This window comes from Mus pahari, chromosome 11 (genome assembly GCF_900095145.1).
Source record: "Mus pahari chromosome 11, PAHARI_EIJ_v1.1, whole genome shotgun sequence".
Classification (NCBI taxonomy): Eukaryota; Metazoa; Chordata; class Mammalia; order Rodentia; family Muridae; genus Mus; species Mus pahari.
In genome coordinates, this window is record NC_034600.1 from 11,831,163 (window position 1) to 11,853,499 (window position 22,337).

Genomic DNA, 22,337 nt, shown 5'->3' on the forward strand with positions numbered 1-22,337 from the left:
CCTGTAGGTGGAACAACAATATGAACTAACCAGTACCCCCTGAGCTTGTGTCTCTAGCTGCATATGTAGCAGAAGATGGCCTAATCGGCCATCACTGGGAATAGAGGCCCCTTGGTCTTGCAAACTTTATATGTCCCAGCACAAGGGAAGTCCTAGACCAAGTAGTGGGAGTGGGTGGGTAGGGGAGCAGGGGCGGGGGTGTATAGGGAACTTTTGGGATAGCATTTGAAATGTAAATAAAGAAAAAAAAACAATAATAAAAAAAAGACTGCATTTGGCACAGCACTCCAGAAATCAACGCTTCCAGATATTTGGTGTGTGTGTGTGTATGGGTGTGTGTGTGTGTGTGTGTGTGTGTGTGTGTATGTGTGTGCGCATTTCATGATTCCTTTTGCACTTATACAGGTTTACCTAGTTTATTTTCACTCATGTATGAAATGAACGTTGAGCATATTTGACCCAAATATTCTCTCATCCTGGAGAAGATTCATCTTATAATACTGTGCTTAATTATAGTTTAGACACAGTTAAAGAAAGATTGTTCCTTGTTTCTATTACTTGAAAAGAAGAACCCCACTATAGGATTAATTTAAAATAAGCCTTCTAGTGATATGATGTCCCTATTATATAGTAGATATTTCTGAAAAACTGGACTTAAACTAACTTATTAAAACTATCTATCCTTAAATTTCATTAAAATTCATGTATATTACAAGATTCATTTGATTTCTAAGAAATTTCATTGTGAACCTAAAGCTCATGAGATTTCACGTTGGTGCCTCTAAAGAAAGCTGCATTTTGCTTCTTGGGCACTTGCAATATGGTGAGTGTCAATTGAAAATTCATTCTTTAATTTAATATAATCATAACTAAATTTAATTTTGTTAATTTAAAATTGTAAACACATTTGAAATAATGACTATAAATCTACTTTTTCTGTTAAACATTTTATGAAATTAAAATATAGGTAAACTGTTTCTGATAAAAATCACTGTCTGAATTGAGAAAAACTCAAAACTTATAATGCACAAAAATGGATGTATATTATATCCTTAAATTATTAGAAAATATTGACTTTATATGTTAATGTTGTTGTTTTGACATCTTTGCCTAAACTGTTTTAATATTATAATTTCATATTAATTTATAAATTTTAAATATGACCACCTGATAGTTTAGGGTGACTTGAAGGATTGAAATTAATTTTCTGTAGGGTAGGGCTGGTCCAGACACTGAGAGATTGGAAAAGAATATAATTTGGCAACAGCAGTTGCCAAAACAACAGTTCTTGATAAAGTGATTTATAATGAATTATATTCAGATAATAACTAAATAAGACATAAGGCACAACATCTGACTTAAGAGAACTTATTTGAGGCAGAAAAGTGAATTTGAAGTGCTGCATTTATTTTTTAAATTTTTTCACATTTTTATTAGATGTTTTCTTCATTTACATTTCAAATGCTGTCCCCAAAGTCCCCTATGCCCTCCCCCTGCCCTGCTCGCCAACCCTCCCACTCCCGCTTCCTGGCCCTGGCGTTCCCCTGTACTGGGGCATATTATCTTTGCACATTGGTCTTGACAAGTGCTGCACTTGTAACTACCAAATATTTAAAAAAAAAAACTATCTGAATTTTAAAAATATAGAGAGGCTCCCTTACCTGAGGACTATTGAGAAGGCACCACTTTTTACATAAGTCTGAGACCTGAGTTCAGATTTTTCACAACTTCTCTTAAAAGCCAAGTGAGGCAGCTTCTAATCCTAGGACTGAGAGCTGGAAGATGGACAGCAATACAGATGCACAGTCCCAGAGCATGCTGACTTTCCTGTCCAGTCCAAAACCAGAACTGTCAAAAAAATGATGCTGAATAACAGTGGAAAATGCCATATATATATATATATATATATATATATATATATATATATATATATACATATATATATATATATGCAAAATACACTGTTTTAAAAAAGAAAACGAACGGTATCTCACCCTTATCCAAATCAAAGTTTTAATTTTGCATAGAAAAAATCCTCATATTGAGTTTCTAAAATCATTTAGAAAGTACATGATTATATCAGAGCTGAAGTTTCCAATTTCCTGTGCACCCTAAAAATCCAAATGTAATTTCAAGAGAAAACCATTCCATGTGGCAATGTGGGTTTGGACTCCTGTCTTTCCTTTCTTTGAAAAGACTGTGTGTGCTTGGGAAAGTCTATGCTCAAAATATTGCTTTTAAGATATTACACTTTAAAATAATTTCATCATGAAATTATGTGCTTTTGTAATTAATTGGCTGGATTTTACTACTTTTCTCATCATGGTGAAAGTTGATTTATCACTATACACATAAGCAGCATATTGAATATGGCCATCCATTAGGATTAGTAAGATTAAGAAAGGGTTAAGATCTAGAGCAAACTGTAGGCCAGAATGTTGCTGATGTGAAGTACCGGGTCTCCTGGGAAAGCAACATACAGGCTGCACCATTGACTGGCAATTAATCCACGGAACTACATGGCCATTAGCTAAGGAAAGAGATGCTTGCTTGCCTGCTTGCCTAGAGGTAAGAGCTAGGTTTGCAGATGCCAAACAGCAGGATGACAGAAATAAATGGGGAAAGATATTAACACTAAAAGTCTAAGTATTTCATTGTCTCCAAATGAAGACACAAATGTTGAACCAACTATAACCACTTGTATAATATACGAGAAGAATCATTTATCATCAAAGATCTATGAGTATAAATTAATGTCAGGATCTTTAAAACAGTATTGCTATAAATGTGTGCTGTTAATTCCTACAAAATTTGGCATAAAGTTCAAGGTTAATGATGAAAATCGTGAATGCTAGGCTCATAGCACTTTACAGAGCTATAAATACCTTTATGAGGATGCTATGCTATATTAGAATCAGTGATATCAAGTTTACTAAAACTCCATATTTGTGAAAATTTTATGTTATTATCATATTCAATTTTGTCATAAATGTCTCTTGCTTATTCATGTGAGTATCAGGGTTTGAGATTATTTTAATTACTACATGTCTAACTTCACTATGAGACTGTTATGTGTGAAATGATGTGTTAACACACACTACTTTTGATCCTGACACTAAGAAATTGCTAGAAGCTGTTACCTGTTCTGAACTCAATTAAAAACATACCTGGTTCCTTGGTAAAAATATATTCTACTAATCCATCCACATTTGGAGTGTATATGTAACTCTTTGCATCTACTCTATAGTTGAAATCAAAATTTGACTTATTCTATGAAAAAGTGTCTCTACCCAGTGGCACTATTTAGTCTTGAAATGTAATTAATTGAAGATATTACAATTATATTTATAAAGGTATTTCCAGATTCTTCATATCTACATTTGTAAAATATCAATAAGGAAAGGTAATAATAAATGAAAACAATACACTATGGATATCTTCCATAGAAAAGTCATATTCTACACTATTTTATATCTTAATAATACATGATACTCAAGACCACAGAGAATCTAGCTGGGCACCATTTGCTCTAAGTTCCCCATTTTGCAAGAGTCAAAGAAATCTCAGACAATCAGGAGACAGCTTCATCACTACCACCAAGTTCTGGTTGGCTGGGTTCCCAAACCTCTTCAGTATGTTAACTGTCAAAGCAAATTATGTTCATGCTTTCTTTGGGACAGTGACTTTGCTAACGTGATTGGTGTGTGAGTGCTGGGTTTACTGACACCAGCAGGTGACACCTTTTCAAAAATAAATCCTGATAAAATATTGATCTTTATTCCGCTTCAAAATGGCAAGAAAAAGAGAATGTTTAATACCATGGAAGGAAAGTAATAGAGTTAGAACATTTGTAAGGAGTCAGAGTTTAATATGTATTTAAGTGGTTGAAGATCTAGTATAAGATCACTTTGAGCTAATATTGATAGTAAACCTACATTAATAATCCAAAACTATCAATGCCAATAGTGAAGTAGGTGAAAAATACATTATACTCAAGTGTATGTAATCAGATAAATATTTCTGGAAAGATTTCCACAAGAAAGAAAACAATATAACAATTAAACCTGCAGAAATAATAAAAACTTGGGTAAGACTGAGAAAATTAACAAAAGTTTATGTAATAAGGTTTAACAGAAATATGCTGCCCAAGTAGAAATATATTCATCTATCTATCTATCTATCTATCTATCTATCTATCTATCTATCTATCTATCTATCTATCATTTATTTTATGTTTTAGTAAACTTTTAGACTCTGTCCTAAGTATCACAAGCTAATGGGAAAATTAAGGTATGAGTGTGTGTTCATAAAAAAAGTAAAGCAAATCATTATTTATCAAATTTACAGTTCACAAGCACAATAAAGGCTGTAGTTTATTGTTTGACATTTTGAATATGCATACAACTTTTTTTTTATTCCTTAAGTATACCAATCACTGCTTTTCTTTCAAATTAATGTGCTGTCTTTAAAAAGAATCCACAAGTGCACTTAACTCGTGCCTCTATGTGCGTAGGTGTAGAACCATCCACTGAAGCATGGGTATCATCTCAGATACTGCATATTTGAGAAAAACTAACTCTCCCTCTCCTAGTAGCCACCCACTGCCAGAAATTCCTCAGTTGAGTCAGATGCCAGGAGCACACACCCTTCCATGCTGATACATTGGGTGGCTTGACCTTGTTTAGTTCTTGTGTATCCAGTCATAGATCTTGTGAACTCATGTCTTAAACAGCCTTTTTATGTCCAGGAAATAAGGTTCTAAAGCAGATACCCACTACCTCTTTCACAATTTCCCCTTGTCTACAAAAATTGCATCTGCATTGAAAGGAGGAGGTGCCATGCAAATGCCCCACTCGGGCTCTGTATTGATTTCCATATACTGCAAAACAAACTCTGATGGAATATTTAGAATGAATTATTGGAGATAGATAAATATCAAAATATATTGCCTACATAATGAAAACTTAAAGCAGAACTCAACATGTTTTAAGATAATAGTTTGGTGTGTTTGTGTCTCCACTTTCAGTCAACATGAACTTGATACATTTTATTTATAACATGTGTCTCTCATGTGGCATTGAAATTAAAAATTGTTAATGCTTTCTTACTAGTCCTTATTGGTCCTATATTCCGGAAATAAATACCTCTTATTTGACAATCACTTCCTATCCATGACACAGCTTTTTGGCAGCACCCACAGATTTTAGCGACTACTCTCAATAACGAAGAACAATGACAGTAAAATTGTAACTAATGCATCTGACTAGCACCTAGAGGGTTTAGAGAATCACAATTACTTCCACAGACCACAATATTCGTTTCTTAAATATTGTGTCACATATCCATCTAGGTTGATATTTCCCTTTAAAAATTTTTATAACAAAATGTATTTAAAAAGAAATGAGCCTAAATGTTAACACAGCTGGCAAAAATACTCATGTCCAGACATCTTCCTACTCCCCTATTTTTCTTTCGAATCAGTTTCCTATGAAAAAGTCACAATTGTTAGTGATTCAAAGTATTATCAAGTGCCCATATAGTGTTTTTCTTGTTATTCTTTTTGATCTAAGATAATTTCATTAGCTTCCTATGCATATGTCTGCAGGCAATTTTTCCTGGGGTTCTTTGCCACCTCTGGTGATCAATGGGGAGCAAAGAAGACACTTCCAGTTGCAGGAATCTGCCTCTTTCTTGATGCTATAATTATTTAAATTTCTTTGCTATTTGAGATTATAATATAATTATTATATTTCTCATTTCTATTTTCTTTCTCAAAATCTTCCTTATAATCCTCCTTGTTTTCTTTCAAATTCAGGGATCCTTTTAAACTAATTGTTGTTTTATACATATATACTCACAATTCTTTTCTAAACACAACCTGCTCTGTCTGTATAATATTAGTGTATTGTGTGTCAGGGCTTACCATTTGATAGTTGATAAGCAATACACCTATTGCTTGTCCCTGTTGAAGAATAGTTCTCCCACTGCCAGCTTTCCTTGGCAGTCTGCAGTTTTTGTTTAGGTTTTAAAGCATCCAGAGGCATGGTTAACGTTAATATCACCTGAAGGTTTTTTTTGGACAGGTTGGTGTCCTTATCCCTCCAGTGGGAGTCCTGCAAGAAATAGCCACTTTAGGCTTCATATTCCCCAATGCTAGGAGTCTCAGTTAGAGTCACCCTCCTCATAATCTGCTCCATCCAAAGTTTCTGGCAAGTCCTAGAGATACCACCTGCCAATTTCAGCTAATTCCTTGTGCTCTCTTTCCCTGGCTTTCCCTACACCCGATCCCACTTGCCCTTGACAAGCCTGCTTCCACCCAGTTTCCTTCTTGCATCCACCTCAGGTGACTATTGTTTTTCCCCTTGTGAGTGAGATTCAAGCATTTTCCATTGGGCCTCCTTGTTACTAGCTTTTTTGAGTCTATGGATTGTAGCATAAGTATCCTGAATTTTATGGTGAATATCCACTTATAAGTGATGTCCTTTTGAGTCTGGGTTACTGTCTTAGTTAAGGTTTTAATGCTGTGAGCAGACAGGATGACCAAGGCAACTCCTATAAGGAAAACGTTTCATTGGGGCTGGCTTACAAGTTCAGAGGTTCATTATTATTAAGGCAGGAACATGGCAGCATCGAGGCAGACATGGTGCCGGAGGAGCTAAGAGTTCTACATCTTCATCTGAAGGTTGCTAGCAGAATACTGACTTCTAGGCAGCTAGGATGAGGGTTTTATAGCACACACTCTCAGTGATCCACCTACTCCAATAGGGTCACACTTTATAATAGTGTCATTTCCTGGGCCAAGCATAAAAAAAAGTCATCACAGTTACCAAATCAGGTTCCATCCATTTACTTGCAAATTTCATGATATCCTTGCTATTAATATCTGAATAGTATTCGATTGTGTAAATGGAGAACATTTTCTTCATTCTACAGTAGAGGGCTATTTCCAGTTTCTGGCTATTATGAATAAAGCTACAATGAACATAGTGGAGCATTTGTCCTTATATTATGGTGGGGCATCTTTTGGGTATATGCCCAAGAGTGGTATAGTTAGGTATTGAGGTAGAACTATTCCCAGTTTTTTTAAGAAACAGTGAAATTGATTTCCTGAGTGGGTTTGCACTTCCTGTAGGAATGAAAGTGTGTATCTCTTTGATCTAAATTGTTTCCCACATGTGCTGTCATTTGAGGTTTTACATTTTAGCCACTTTGATGGGCAGAAAGTTGAGTCTCAGAGTGGTTTTGATTTGCATTTCCCTAATGACTAAGCAGGATGAACATTTATTTGCTTCTCAGCCGTTAATGATTCCTCTGTTGAGAATTCTCTGTTGAGATGAATAGCTCAATTTGGTCAATTTGGTTTGTTGGTAAATAACTTCTTAAGTTCTTTACATATTTTTGATATTAGCCCTCTCACATATTGGGTTGGTGAAGATATTTTCCCAATCAGTTTGCAGTTTTGTCCCATTGGTGGTATTCTTTAACTTATAGAAGACTTTCAGTCTCATGAAAATTTTCAGTTTCAGTTTCATTCTTAACTTCCTGTAATATCTGGTGCTATATTGAAGTCTTTAATCTATTTGGACTTGAGTTTTGTGCAGGGAGATAAATATATGTCTATTTGCATTTTTCTACATGAAAACACCCAGTTAAACCAGCAACATTTATTGTAAATGCTTTCTGTTTTCCACTGTATGGTTTTGGTTTCTTAGTAAAAAAAAAAAAAAAAAAAAAAAAAACCAACAACAACAACAACAACAACAAAATCCTAGTCTGTAGGTTTGTGGTCTTATTTCAGTGTCTTCTATTTGTTCCCATTGATCAACCTGTCGGTTTCTGTACCAATGCCATGAAATTTTTATTGCTATTGCTTGAGTTTAGGGATGTTGATACTGCTAGAAGTTCCTTTATCATACAGGATTGTTTTAGCTATCGTGGGTTCTTTTATTTTTCCATACGAAGTTGAGAATTGTCCTCCCAATGTGAATTGTGGTGGAATTTGTAAGTTACATTGAACCTGTAGCTTTCTTTAGGTAAGATGGACATTTTTACTATCTAACCACCCAAAAAAGCTCTTGACCCAAAATGTATCCTGCCTACAAGAAGTAGAGGGATAAAGGTCTCACAGAGACCAAGGGAATGGCCAACAAATGCCTGGCCCAACTTGAGATCCAGCCTATGGGTAAAAAACAATCCCTGACAATAGTAATAATACTTTGTTACGCTTGAAGACAGAAGCCTAACATAACTGTCCTCTGAGAGACTATCCCTAGCAGATGACCACTTCAAATGCAGAGACCCACAGTCAAATAGTAGACAAAGCTTGGTGGAATGATTGCAGAATATGGATAAAATAGGAATTCCAAATTAAGACCAACAAAGTCAACTCAACTCACCTGGACACATCAGAGCTCTTGGAAACTGAACCACCAACCAACGTGCATAAAAGGGCTGGACCTAGGGCCCTGCACGTATGTAGCAGATATGTGACTTAGTATTTATTTGAGTCCCCCCTATTTGTACTGAGGGCTTATTCTGCCTTTGTTGCCTGTGTGTGAATCTTGCTCCCCTAACTGGGCTGGCTTGACTGACCTCAGTGGGAGGGGATGTACCTACTCCTGCAATAAGATGAGGTGCCAGGGTACTTTGGTTCCCTGGGAGGAACCTCCTGCTTCTCAATATTGCAGGAGAGTGAGGATGGAGGAGTGGCTACATGAGGTGGAGACTGGGAGGAGAGGGTGAGATGAGATAAACCAATTAATGTAAAAGATGTGTCCATATGGATCTTCTGAGAACAGTTCAGTCCCCCTCCCCCATATTAGCAGGTGTTGCTACAGCATTCATTTATCTACATCTCACACAGTGTACTTGTGTATCCAGGCATATTTAAAGACTTCGTTGACCTCTTGACCTTTTAATGTCAAAACAATTAGCTGTTCACATTGTGAAAATCCAAAAACATCATGATTTTTATTTTATAATAAATAATAAGTCACTACTAGTTTATGAACATAGCATGTGATTCACTACAAAAAATATCATTCTATAAGATGCATAAATTGAAGGTGGCTTATCAATTTCAATAATTTGAAATGTATGTTCAATGTTATATCATTATTAGAGAAAAGTAGATATAAAGATATTGGCTGGTGTCAATGCAAAGATATTAAACTAATGATTAGCATTTGGTAATTGATAGGGTCAAAAAGACTAAGTTAAAACATAACTGTTTCATTTATTTTTATGAGTACAACAATTATATCATTAAACTGATACAATTGTGTTAAAAGGATGGTCTAACAATGAGAAACTATTTACTTAGTTTTGTGAAATTCTAAAGAGTGTATGCTACAATCAGATCAATTCAGACATTTATGTCCAGCTCCTAGTTCAAAGAGTCAATATTTCATCTCTACTATGATGAAGTTTAAAGTCAATATAGGCAAAATTTTTCTCATTATTCTTTTTTTTCCCACTGCTTCAAAATTCAGGAAAACAAGCAAAAATAGGGTTGTGGGTTTACCAAATATAGGTCTTACGTTTGAATTTCCAACAAACAATAAAAAATTGTCAGTAAGCAAACATTACATGAGATATATACTTTTATATTTTTTTAAAGATATATCCATCTTTATACAAAATTCAAATTTATGTGGGTTATTTCATATTTTATGAATTTTATTCAGAAAACAGGATTTCAATGTCTCTATCATTTTGTCCTTTCTGAATTAGCGCAACACATCAGATTTCCTACTACTTCTATCTCACAAATGTATTTGGGATCATTCAAGTCTTTTGATTACTGCACACATCTCACATGGCTTGCATGGCATTAACTTAGACACCTACTAAATTCCTTCCCACCTTTCAGTTGTCTTGTATGACTTACCATTTCTCCAGTGCTCTTTTCATGTTTTAGTACTAACCTCCCTTTTATACCATACCATCTTCTTTGAAATCAGTTAAGGTCTATAAAGAGAGAGTAGAAAATTAAAAATTTCACAAAATGAAGTGGCCACTTGCTGCATTCAATCAGCACTTTACAGTACCTCAGAGGGAGAAAAAAAGCTATTGTTTCATGTATCTAGGAACATGGTAATAATGAACATATGTAGTTTCCTTTATAAAATAACGGAATAAAAACCTAAATATAGAACAATAGGAAGCAGAAATAGACAATGTGGTTAATGATGTTGATATCCTGTTTTGAAGAACATATCTGGAAAACTAAATTGCTAAACGTATTTTACTTAGAATTTAAACAAATCTGTAATCATGATGTCCTATAACATTCTTAGGCCTGAGAAAGGGAATATTTGTAGATATAAAAGGTTAGAAACACAGTGGAGAAGAAAAACCTTATCATTCATTTAGTTAAATATGTGAGAGGATTATGGATTCAGCCCTCTTTTTAGAGGAAAATAAATGTCAGATACCAGCATGTTAGCTAAAGATGCAGATACGCTTACTTTCCATCGGAATAACTTATCCAGTCACAGTAGTCCTGGCAATTCAGTAGAGTATGAAACAAAGGACATCAACAAAGCCATCTGCTCTGTGGCAAATTAATGAGAGAACTGTAAATAAATGGTGTTCTTTAAAACATTTGTGTCACTTAAAGTATACTCAGAAAGCAAAGTAGGTATGAATAGCCCCTGTTGTATTTGGCCTGCACTATGTGTACTCTCACGGGTTCAATATCAATTTGAAGGCAAGTGTCACTCAAGGGCCTTTTAGGCTGTGCCCTATTGTGATTTTTGAAGGGCATGATGCTATTTATTTCCATTAGTATTTCTTAAAGTAGTATTATTTGCAATTTAAATTTGTGTAAAATTAAAAAAAAAAAAAAAAAAAAACCAAAAAAAAAAAAAAAAAAAAAAAGAGTAAGCTGGCACTGGTGGCACACGCCTTTAATCCCTGCACTTACTTGGGAGGCAGAGGTAGGTGGATTTCTGAGTTCAAGGCCAGCCTGGACTACATAGTGAGCTCCAGGATAGACAGGGATACACAGAAAAACCCTGTCTTGAAAAGCCTAAAGAAAAAGTGTAAAATTTGAGTGAAATACATTATAGCTTTGAAGGACAGGGGGACAAAAGGTGATCATGGGTAAGATATGCTCCTGTCTCAAGTAATCTTTTTCTCATTTATTGTTGCAATTTTTAAAACATGTCATTTGTGTTTTGTAATAGTTCCTGATTAGTATATAAACTGCCAGTGAAGTCAGGCAGTGGACACCATATGAAGTGTGCTTTTTTTAAAAAAAGGAACCAATTCTTCCATAAACCTCAGAGCATTAGATGCCAACATTTGAAATGCTGTCAGCAGTATCAAAAATAACCTCAAAGTGGTATAGTTTATCAAGGCTCCATCAAGTTGAACAAGAAATGAAAATTCAGTATTACAGCACTTTTATACTTTACACACTGTTGTAGAAATGAAGAATTATTGCTGGGAAAAGCATCTTTGCTTTTACTGCTATTGCCATATGCTTTCCATGCACAAATACATTTTTCATTCTACTACTTTAAATTGGTGTTTTAAGATGTGCTTTTAAAAACTTGTGTTCTGCTATGAGAGTACATAATAACCATATTAAACAACTTCATTTTCCCAGTATATGGTGTATTTTGTAAGTGATATCAATTTCAATCACTTGGTAGTTGCGTGAATTGAACAGACACATTCATTTAAATGAACTTCCTGGTAACAAACTTTGAAATTGACAGATTAAAGCTTCTTGAATGTTGTCAAAACACAATAGAGCTCTCTATGAAAACAATGAATAAAGTTGTACTTCTGGTGGATGTTCTTTACATGTATGATATAATAGTATGTTCACTGACAATTAAATAAACCATATTGAAATCTATCTTCCAATTCAGTTATAAATGACCTTTAATATATCAAGCGATAAAGTACAGAGAAATTTCTTTTGCACTTAAATTTGCCATTGATTTTATAATTGTGAAAAGTAATACACACATACACATCATTATGTTGTAGAATGGTTTAATATAAACCAAGCATTATAGACTTAAATAAAATATATTAATCATATGCCAAGTCAGTTTTTCAAATTATCATCTAATTACCTCACATGGCAATAGTAAATCTATATTTATAAATAAGTTTATATGTATTGACATTGAAAGTGAACATTCAATTAGAAGTAGAGATATAAATGAATGTATATAAAATATTTCTTAAGTAGCTACTATTATTGTGTTGATAGTTCAATGAGTTGGGAAGTATTATTTGATAAATTGTAAATTAACTTTAGAATGGTAACTGATTATATGATCTCCATCAATATTTCAATTATTATCAATAGTAAATCTTTAAATTTCATACTTTGCAATCTGAAAGATGCTTTTTCTTAGAAAGAAATCTTCTCTAACCATAGTTTGTAACAAATGGATTTCAAATGTATACAAATTCATTTTTCTATGAAGTTGTTTTATTAACGTCTATAATATTAGGGTTTTTGACCAATCTGAAAGAGGAAACTGATACTAAAAGCCTTATAGAGCCATGGAAGAGGCTTATCTCAAATTAGAGATTCTTAACAGAAGAAACTGGTAAACGTTAAGGAAAAGAAGGGGAAAACAAATCAGAAATTAATCTGGTACCCTATAGGAGGAACAGCAGTATGAACTGACCAGTACCCCGTGAGCTCATGTCTCTAGCTGCATATGTAGCAGAAGATAGCTTAGTCAGCCATCATTGGGAGGAGAGGCCCTTGGTCTTGCAAAGATTATACTCCCAAATACGGGGAAATACCAGGACCAAGAAGCAGGAGTGGGTGGGTTGGAGAGCAAGGTGGGGGGAGGGTATAAGGGACCTTTGGGATAGCATTTGGATTGTAAATGAAGAAAATATCTAATAAAAAATTGAAAAAAATTATATGAGAAGAGAAATGAATGTAATCAGTCTATGTGGCAAACCTTTTACAAGAAATGATGCAGAAATGATGCCTAAAACTAGCCAACCAGGGAAACTAGAGTTGGAATGCATATAGTATTGCCCTGGAAGAACACCTATACACTGTTGAAGAGAGTGGGAGCTAGTGTGACCACTCTGGAAATCAGTTTAGATATTTGTCAAGTCATGAGAAATATATCTATGATATGATCCAGCTACCACTCCGGAGCATATAACCAAAGGATTTAATATATTACTACAGAAATATATTCATCCATGTTCATTGTTGCTCTATTCATTTTTTCTGCTTTTTTATTAGATATTTTCTTTATATACATTATAAATGTGATCCATGTTCCTGGTTTCCCCTCCAAAAAACACCTTCCCCCTCTTCCCTCCCCCAACCACCTGCTGGCCAACCAACCAACTCCCACTTCCTGGCCCTAGCATTCCTGCACTAGGGAATACAGCTTTCATTGGACAAAAGGCCTCTCCTCCCATTGATGTCTGACTGGATCATCCTCTGCTACACATGCAGCCAGAGCCATGAGTCCTACCATGTGTACTCTTAGGTTGGTGTTTTAGTCCCTGGGAGCTTTGTGGTACTGGTTGGTTCATATTGTTTTTCCTCCCATGGGACTGCAAACTCCTTCAGCTCCTTGGGTACTTTCTCTAGCTCATTCATTGGAAACCTTATGCTCAGTCCAATAGATAGCTGTGAACATCCACTTCTGTATTTGTCAAGCACTGGCAGAGCCTCTCAGGAAAGAGCTATATCAGCCTCCTGGCAACAAATACTTGTTGGCATCCACAACAGTGTCTGCATTTAGTGATAGTATATGGGATGAATCCCGAGGTGGGTCAGTCTCTGGATGGTCATTTCTTCAGGCTCTACTCCATACTTCGTCCCTTTAACTCCTTCCATGGGTGTCTTCTTACCCCTTCTTCTTTTTTTTTTTTTAACATGTGAATCGCGTCACCATGTTTAATCATAGAGAATTTTAAGCCTTGTGGTATATCCATCTGAAATGCTGGGGCACCAATGGCACAACAGTCTTTTGGTTGATGGGAGAGTTAGACAGAATAATGTGTGTGTCCTCACTCTGGAGTCTGTAAGTTAATGGCTATGCCTGCTGCTTTAAATGGCAACATTTAAACATCAGTATCACGGTGCCCATTTTAACATTCAGATTGTACCTTACTTAAAAAGATTCGTACACCCAATTTTCCTTTAGCGGTCCACCAGGCTAGAAGGATAGAAATATCCATACTTTGGTATTCCTTCTTCTTGAGTTTCATATGGTTTGTGAATTGTATCTTGGGTATTCTGAGCTTCTGGGCTAATATCCACTTATCAGTGAGTGCATGTCATATGTGTTCTTTTGTGACTGGGTTACCTCACTCAGGATTATATCTTCTAGATCCATCCATTTGCCTAAGAATTTCATAAATTCGTTGTTTTTAATAGCTGAGTAGTACTCCATTGTGTAATTGTATCACATTTTCTGCATCCATATCTCTGTTGGTTCTTGCCAGCTTCTGGCTACTATAAAGGTCCTTATTACATGATGGAGCATTTTCTGGTTATATGCCCAGGAGTGTTATAGCTTGGTTCTCAGGTATTACTATGCCTAATTTTCTGAGAAACAGCCAAACTGATTTTCAGAGTGGCTTTACCAGATTGTAATCTCACCAGCAATGGAGGAGTCATCCTTTTTCTTCACATTCTCACCAGCATCTGCTGTCACTTGAGATTTTGAACTTAGCTATTCTGACTGGTGTGAAATGGAATCTTCGGGTTGTTTTGATTTGCATTTCCCTGATGACTAGGAATGTTGACCGTTGTTTTAGGTGGTTTCCAGCCATTTGGTATTCCTCAGTTGAGAATTCTTTGTTTAGCTATGTACCCCTAATTTGTGATAGGGTAATTTGTTTCTCTGGAGTCTAACTTGAGTTCTTTGTACATATTGGACATTAGCCCTAAATCAGATATAGGATTGTTAAAGATCTTTTCCCAATCTGTTAGTTGCCTTTTATCTTATTGACAATGTCCTTTGCCTTACAGCTTTGCAATTTTATGAGGTCCCATTTGTTAATTCTTGATCTTACAGCACAAGCCATTGGTGTTCTGTTCAGGAATTTTTCCCCTGTGCACATATGTTCAATATTCTTCCACATTTTCTCCTCTATAACTTTCAGTGGTATTGGGTTTTATGTGGAGGTCCTTGATCCACTTGGACTTGAGCTTTGTAGAAGGAGAGAAGAATGGTTTGATTTGCATTCTTCTACATGCTAACTGCCAGTTGAACCAGCACCATTAGTTGAAAATGCTGTCATTTTTCCACAGGATCATTTTAGCTCCTTTGTCAAAGATCAAGTGACCATAGGTGTATGGGTTCATTTCTGGGTCTTCAGTTCTATTCCACTGATCTACCTGCCTGTCACTGTACCAACACCATGCAGTTTTTGTCAAAATTGCTCTTTAGTACAACTTGAGGTCAGGCATGGTGATTTCACCAGATATTCTTTTATTGTTGAGAATATTTTTTGCTATCCTGGGTTTTTTTTTATTCCAGATGAAATTTGAAATTGCTCTTTCTAAATCTACAAAGAATTGAGTTGGAATTTTGATGGGAATTGCATTGAATCTGTAGATTGCTTTTGGCAAGAAGGCCAATTTTACTATATTAATCCTGCCAAACTGTGAACATGGGAGATCTTTCCATCTTCGGGGATCTTCTTCAATTTCTTTCTTCAGAGACTTGATGTTCTTATCATACAGATCTTTCACTTGCTTAGCTAGAGTCACACCAAGGAATTTTATATTATTCGTGACTACTGTGAAGGGTGTTGTTTCCCTAATTTCTTTCTCAGCCTGTTTATCCTTTGTGTAGAGGAAGGCCAATGATTTGCTTTAGTTCATTTTATATCCAGCTACTTTGCTGAAATTGTTTATCAAGTTTAGGAGTTCTCTGGTGGAATTTTTGCGGTCACTTAAGAATACTATCATATTGTTTGCAAATAATGATATTTTTGACTTCTTCCTTTCCAGTTTGAATCCCTTTGATCTCCTTTTGTTCTCAAATTGCTCTGGCTACAACTTCAAGTACTATATTTAATAGGCAGGGAGAGAGTGGGCAGCTTTGTCTAGTCTGATTTTAGTGAGATTGCTTGAAGTTTCTCTTCTATTATTTTGATGTTGGATACTGGTTTGCTGTATATTGCTTTTATTATATTTATGTATGGGCCTTGAATTCCTTATCTTTCCAAGAATTTTATCATGAAGGGGAGTTGGATTTTGTCAAATGCTTTCTCCTCATCTAATGAGATTATCATGTGGTTTTTGTCTTTGAGTTTGTTTATATAGTGGATTATGTTGATGAATTTCCATATATTGAACCATTCCTGCAATCCTGGGATGAAGCCTACTTGATCGTAATCCTATTAATGTGTTCTTGGATTCAGTTTGCGAGAATTTTATTGCATATTTTTGCATCAATATTCGTAAGGGAAATTGGTCTGAAGTTCTCTTTCTTTGTTGGGTCTTTGTGTGCTTTAGCTATCAGAGTAATTGTGGCTTCATAGAACCAATTGTTTAGAGTACCTTCAGTTTTTATTTTGTAGAATAGTTTCTGGAGTATTGTAATTAGGTCTTCTTTGAAGGTCTGATGGAACTCTGCATAAAACGCATCTGGTCCTGGGCTCTTTTTGGCTGGGAGACTATTAATGATTGTTTCTATTTCTTTAGGGGATATGGGACTGTTTAGATCATCAATTCGATCCCAATTTAGTTTGGTGTTTGGTATCTTTCTTGAAAATTGTCCATTTTATCTAGGTTTTCTGGTTTTGTTGAGTATAGGCTTTTGTAGTACTTACTATCTAATGATTTTGGGGGGGGGGGAATTTCCTCAGATTCTGTTGTTATCTCTCCCTTTTCTTTTCTGATTTTGTTAATTAAGATACTGTCTCTGTACCCTCTAGTTAGTGTAGCTAAGGGATTATCTATTTTGTTGATATTCTCCAAGAACCAGCACTTGGTTTGGTTGATTCTTTGTATAGTTCTTTTAGTTTCCACTTGGTTGATTTCAGTCCTGAGTTTCATTATTTCTTGCTGTCTACTCCTCCTAGTTGAACTTGCTGATTTTTGTTCTAGAGCTTTCATTTGTGCTGTCAACCCGCTAGTGTGTGCTCTCTCCAGTTTCATTTGGGAGGCACTCAGAGCAATGAGTTTTCCTCTTAGGACTGCTTTAATTGTGTCCTATAACTTTGGGTATGTTTTGGCTTCGTTTTCATTAAACCCAAAAAAATCTTTAATTTCATTCTTTATTTCTTCCTTGACCAAGTTATCATAGAATAGAGTGTTGTTCAGCTTCCACATGTTTGTGGGCTTTCTATTATTTATGCTGTTATTAAAGATCAGCCTTATTCTGTGGTGATCTGATACAATGCATGGGATTCTTTCAAACTTCTTTTATCTTTTGAAGCCTGTTTTTTGACCAACTCTATAGTCAGTTTTGGACAAGATACCATGAGGTGCTGAGAAGTAACAACCTTTGTTTTAGATTTAAATTTTCTACACATATCTGTTAAATCCATTTGTTTCATATCTTCTGTTAGTTTCACTGTGCCTCTGTTCAGTTTCTGTTTCCATGATCTGTCTATTGATAAGAGAGGGGTGTGTGCAATGCAATGTGTCCTTTGAGCTTCAGTAAAGTTTCTTTTATGAATGTGGATGTCCATGAATTTGGAGCATAGATGTTCAGAATTGAGAGTTCATATTCATAGGTTTTAACTTTGATGAGTATGAAGTGTCCCTCCTTGTCTTTTTTGATAACTTTAGGTTGAAAGTAGATTTTATTTGATATTAAAATGACATTCCAGCTTGTTTCTTGGGACCATTTCCTTGGAAAATTGTTTTACAGCCTTTTACTCTGAGGTAGTGTCTATCTTTGTCCTCGAAGTAGGTTTCCTGTATGCAACAAAATGTTGGGTCCTGTTTATGTAGCCAGTCTGTTAGTAGATGTATTTTTATTGAAGAATTGAGTCATTGACATTTTTTAAGTGATATTAAGGAAAAGTAATTGATGAGTCTGATTATTTTTGTTGTGAGAATTGAAATTCTATTCATGTGGCTATCTTCTTTTAGGTTTGTTGAAAGATTAATTTTCCTGCTTTTTCTAGGGTGTTGATTCCCTCCTTATTTTGGAATTTTCACTTCATTATCCTTTGAAGGGCTGAATTTGTGGAAAGATATTGTGTATATTTGGTTTTGTCATGGAACAACTTGGTTTCTCCATCTATGATAATTGAGTGTTTTGCTGGGTATAGTAGCCTGGGCTGGCATTTATGGTCTCTGAGGATCTGTATGTAGATTCTGCACAGGATCTTCTGGATTTGATAGTCTCTGGTGAGAAGTCTGGTGTAATTCTGGTAGGTCTGCGTTTATATGTTACATGAACTATTTCTCTTACGTTTTTTAATATTCTTTCTTTGCTTTGTGCATTTGGTGTTTTGATTATTATGTGATGGGTGGAATTTCTTTTCTGGTTCAAACTCTTTTGAGTTCTGTAGGCTTCAAATATGTTCACAGGCATCTCTTTCTTTAGGTTGGAGAACTTTTCTTCTATAATTTTGTTGAAGATATTTACTGAACCTTTAAGTTGAAAAATATTCTCTCTCTTCTATTCCTATTATCCTTAGGTTTGGTCATCTCGCTGTGTCCTGGATTTCCTGGGTGTTTTGGGTTAGGAGATTTTTGCATTTTGCATTTTCTTTGATTGTTGTGTCAGTGTTCTCTATGGTATCTTCTGCACCTGAGATTCTCTTTTCTATCTCTTGTATTCTGTTGGTGATGCTTGGATCTATGTCTCCTGAATTCTTTTCTAGGTTTTTTTTTTTTTTTAATCTTCAGAATTGTCTCCCTTTGAGATTTCTTTATTCTTTTACTTCCCTTTTTAGATCTTGGATGGTTTTGTTCAATTCCTTCACCTGTTTGGATTGTTTCCTCTTTAAGGTTGTCTATCTGTTTACCTGTGTTCTGCTGTAATTTTTAAGGAATTTTTGTGTTTCCTCTTTAAGGGTCTCTACCTTTCTACCCTGTGTTCTCTGATATTCCTTTAAAGGATTCATTTATGTCCTTGTTAAGGATTCATTTATGTCCTTCATCATCATGAGAAGTGTCTTTTAATCCATATCTTGCTTTTCTGGTGTGATGGTATATCCAGGACTTGCTATGGTGAGAGTATTGGGTTCTGATGATGACAAGTAACCTTGGTTTCTGTAGTGTCCTGTTCTTTCACTTGCCTCCTGCCATCTTATTATCTCAAGTGCTCCCTGCCCTTGCTATATCTGATTGGAACCTCTCCTTCCTTTAATCCCAATTGAGTCAGAACTCCTCAGAGTCCAGCTTTCTCTGTGATCCTGTGATTCCAGGATACTGTGATCCTGAGATTCTGGGTTTGTCAGAGTTCCTAGGAGACGAGATTCCTCTGAGACCCTGAGATCCTGCTGTGGCCTAAGCACTGGCCACTGGTTAGGTGCGGTACCTGCATCCCTGTCTCCTGCTGGTCCCTGTTACTCCCAGTGGTTTTGGAACAAATGATCTGTTCTACTCACCTGTGATCCTAAGATTCTGGGTGTGCTAGAGAGTCTGGGGCATAGAGAATCCTCTGGGGACCATAGGACTGTCTGCCACATTTGCACCCAATGTTCCACACTACTCATAACTGTGTATTATTTAATTTTTTGTTGCTGTTATAAATACTATGACCAGGAGCAACTTATGAAATGAAGAGTTTGCTTTCATGGTTCCAGAGAAATGAGCATATATAAAACGAGTATGGAATATCAACAATATGTAGGCATTTTGGCAAGAACATGGAGCTGAGACATCGCATCTTCAAACCCAATAATGAATCACAGTGACAAACTAGAAGGGGTAGAATTGTTTTAATGCTCAAGGCCCCAGCTAGTGATATACTTCTTCAAAATCCCTTAAGCTAGGATATACCTCCTTAACTTCCCCATACCATGATACTTATTGGAAACCAAGTGTTTAAATGCTGAAGCCAGTGTGGAACAGTTTCTGGTTAAACCATTACATCCCTATCCCTTGATCCAGTAGAATGGAGATATATATATATATGCAAAAATGCACTTGATCCAACTTCAAAACAAGCCATAGTCTTTTCTAGTCCCAACACTTTAAAAGCATAAAGACCAAATATTTTCTGAGACTAAAAACAATCTCTTGATTCTTAATTCCCCTGTGAACTAAAAAAATACCAGAATATACACTTTCTACATTAATATGCTCCAAAATAGGGATGAGGAAATAGTGAGGAAATATAGCCCCAGAAAGACCAGAACTCAGCAAGTTGAACCAGCAATAATGTAACTTCATCTCTGGTCCAATAATTTAATTTTGTAAGGTTTACATGTCTCTGTTCCTCCAGATTTGTTCCCTCTAAAATGATGCACGTCTTTTCAACCAGTTCCAGTCCCTGTATCCAACACTCTTGGAAACTATTTTCCATCTCTGTCATCTTCAACATTAAGATCTCCAACATCATCCACACTTCATTTTCAAAGCTTCACTTCATTACCTCTTAGAGTTCCTGCCTTCTCAGATCCTCACACATAGGTACCTATGACACATTCATATTAGCCTCAATGGTTTTTCAACCAACCAAGAAAGAGTCTACAAACTGCAGTCATTTTTCAAGTTGTAAATAGAAAAGAAACATGCTAAAAGTAATCATTTAATTCAGGAATCTGATCAAGAAAAAAATCCAAATTCTCATATATAAAAATACTACAGTATACACCAGTTAAAGATACCTCTATATGCCCATACAGTTAGCTTTATTGTTTTTTCTCACTTGGATACTGGTTTTGGTTATGTGACCACCTTTGATTATCTGGACACTAGTAAACACAGAATAAGTGGTTTGCTTGTCAAGCATGTGCAAAATCCATGGTTCCTTAGAATGATTGTCCTTAGAATTTATGAACTACCAATACTTTAGGCACGATAGGAGGAATCCAGGGATTGGCTAAATAGAGGATAATTTAGAAATAAAATTACCATTTATACCAATATTCTACAAGTACTCACCTATTGAACACACTCAGCTCTGCCTCATTCTATCATACAAAGCCAGTGGAAGATCTAACCCTTCAACAATCATAAGCAAGTGAACTACAATCTGTAAACTCAATTTTGCATGAGATTTTTTGGCACTCATATAGATCAACTGTACTTGGTGATTTTCACAATATAGATAATACTACAATGAAATAACTATACATATAGAAGCAGAATATTGACAAATATAAAAATTTACTCCAGCTATAGAGCCATATAGTATCATTTATCCTGATAAATTTGAAAACACATTAAAATTATCAAAACAATTTTTGCTGTGAATTAAATGGTAAACAGTTCATATCAACCATTATTTTAAACTTAACTGAAGGAGTTATTTTAAGTGCAATTAAAGTAATACTATCTGATGAAGGCATTTTCTTATTGAGATTCCTTTTACCAGATCTGTCTAAGTTTGTGTAAAATTAGGAAAAACCAACTACCTTTTTGAAAAGTATTTTATATTAAGATGGAACAGACAGATTGTAAGATCAGAGAGTTTGCTCTGAGATGGTGTCTTCTAGTAATGTGAGAAACTATGCCCATAATGTCTCACCAACATGAGTGCCCAAATATGAGTTAAACTAAGAGGACACCTGTGAATATGCCACGATCGAAGGAGAAAAGCCTACAAAGCCTTATTCTTATGCAAAAAACCAAAATGATAGGCATTTGAGAAAAGCTGGAAGTGGGAAAGGTGGTCCTCCCAGGGAAGAGCACATCAATTAGTTATCCAATATCAACATCAGCCCCGAAAGCACACACCCAGGTAACACTAGGTGGATTGAACTGGTTACATTTAGAAATGTATGTGCATGCATATGCATGTACGAATGCAGTAACAATTAATGACAAATGAGACCATGAATTTTAAAAGGGTGGGACGGGGTGTATGAGAGAGTTTGGGAAGAGAAAAGGGAAGAAATAATATGATTAAATTATATAATCTCAAAATAAAATTAAAATGAGACATTTCAAATAAAATATGTTTTAAGATAAAGTATCATCAAAAGACTACAACTAACAGAAAAATCAATAAGATCTATCCCTGCTTTGTAATTTTATAAACCTATGAATACTAAGAATGTATTTTTTACATCCTCCTCTCTCTGTCCCTCAAAAACTTGGGAATTTTCCACCCTTAGTTTTCATTCATTTACATTTGTTTTCTATTATTTTGAACATAAAAGCGTTGGGGAAAACTGCAACTTTTGACAGTTCAAAATGAACTGAAACAAACACAAAGAGAGGGAGAGAGAGAGAGAGAGAG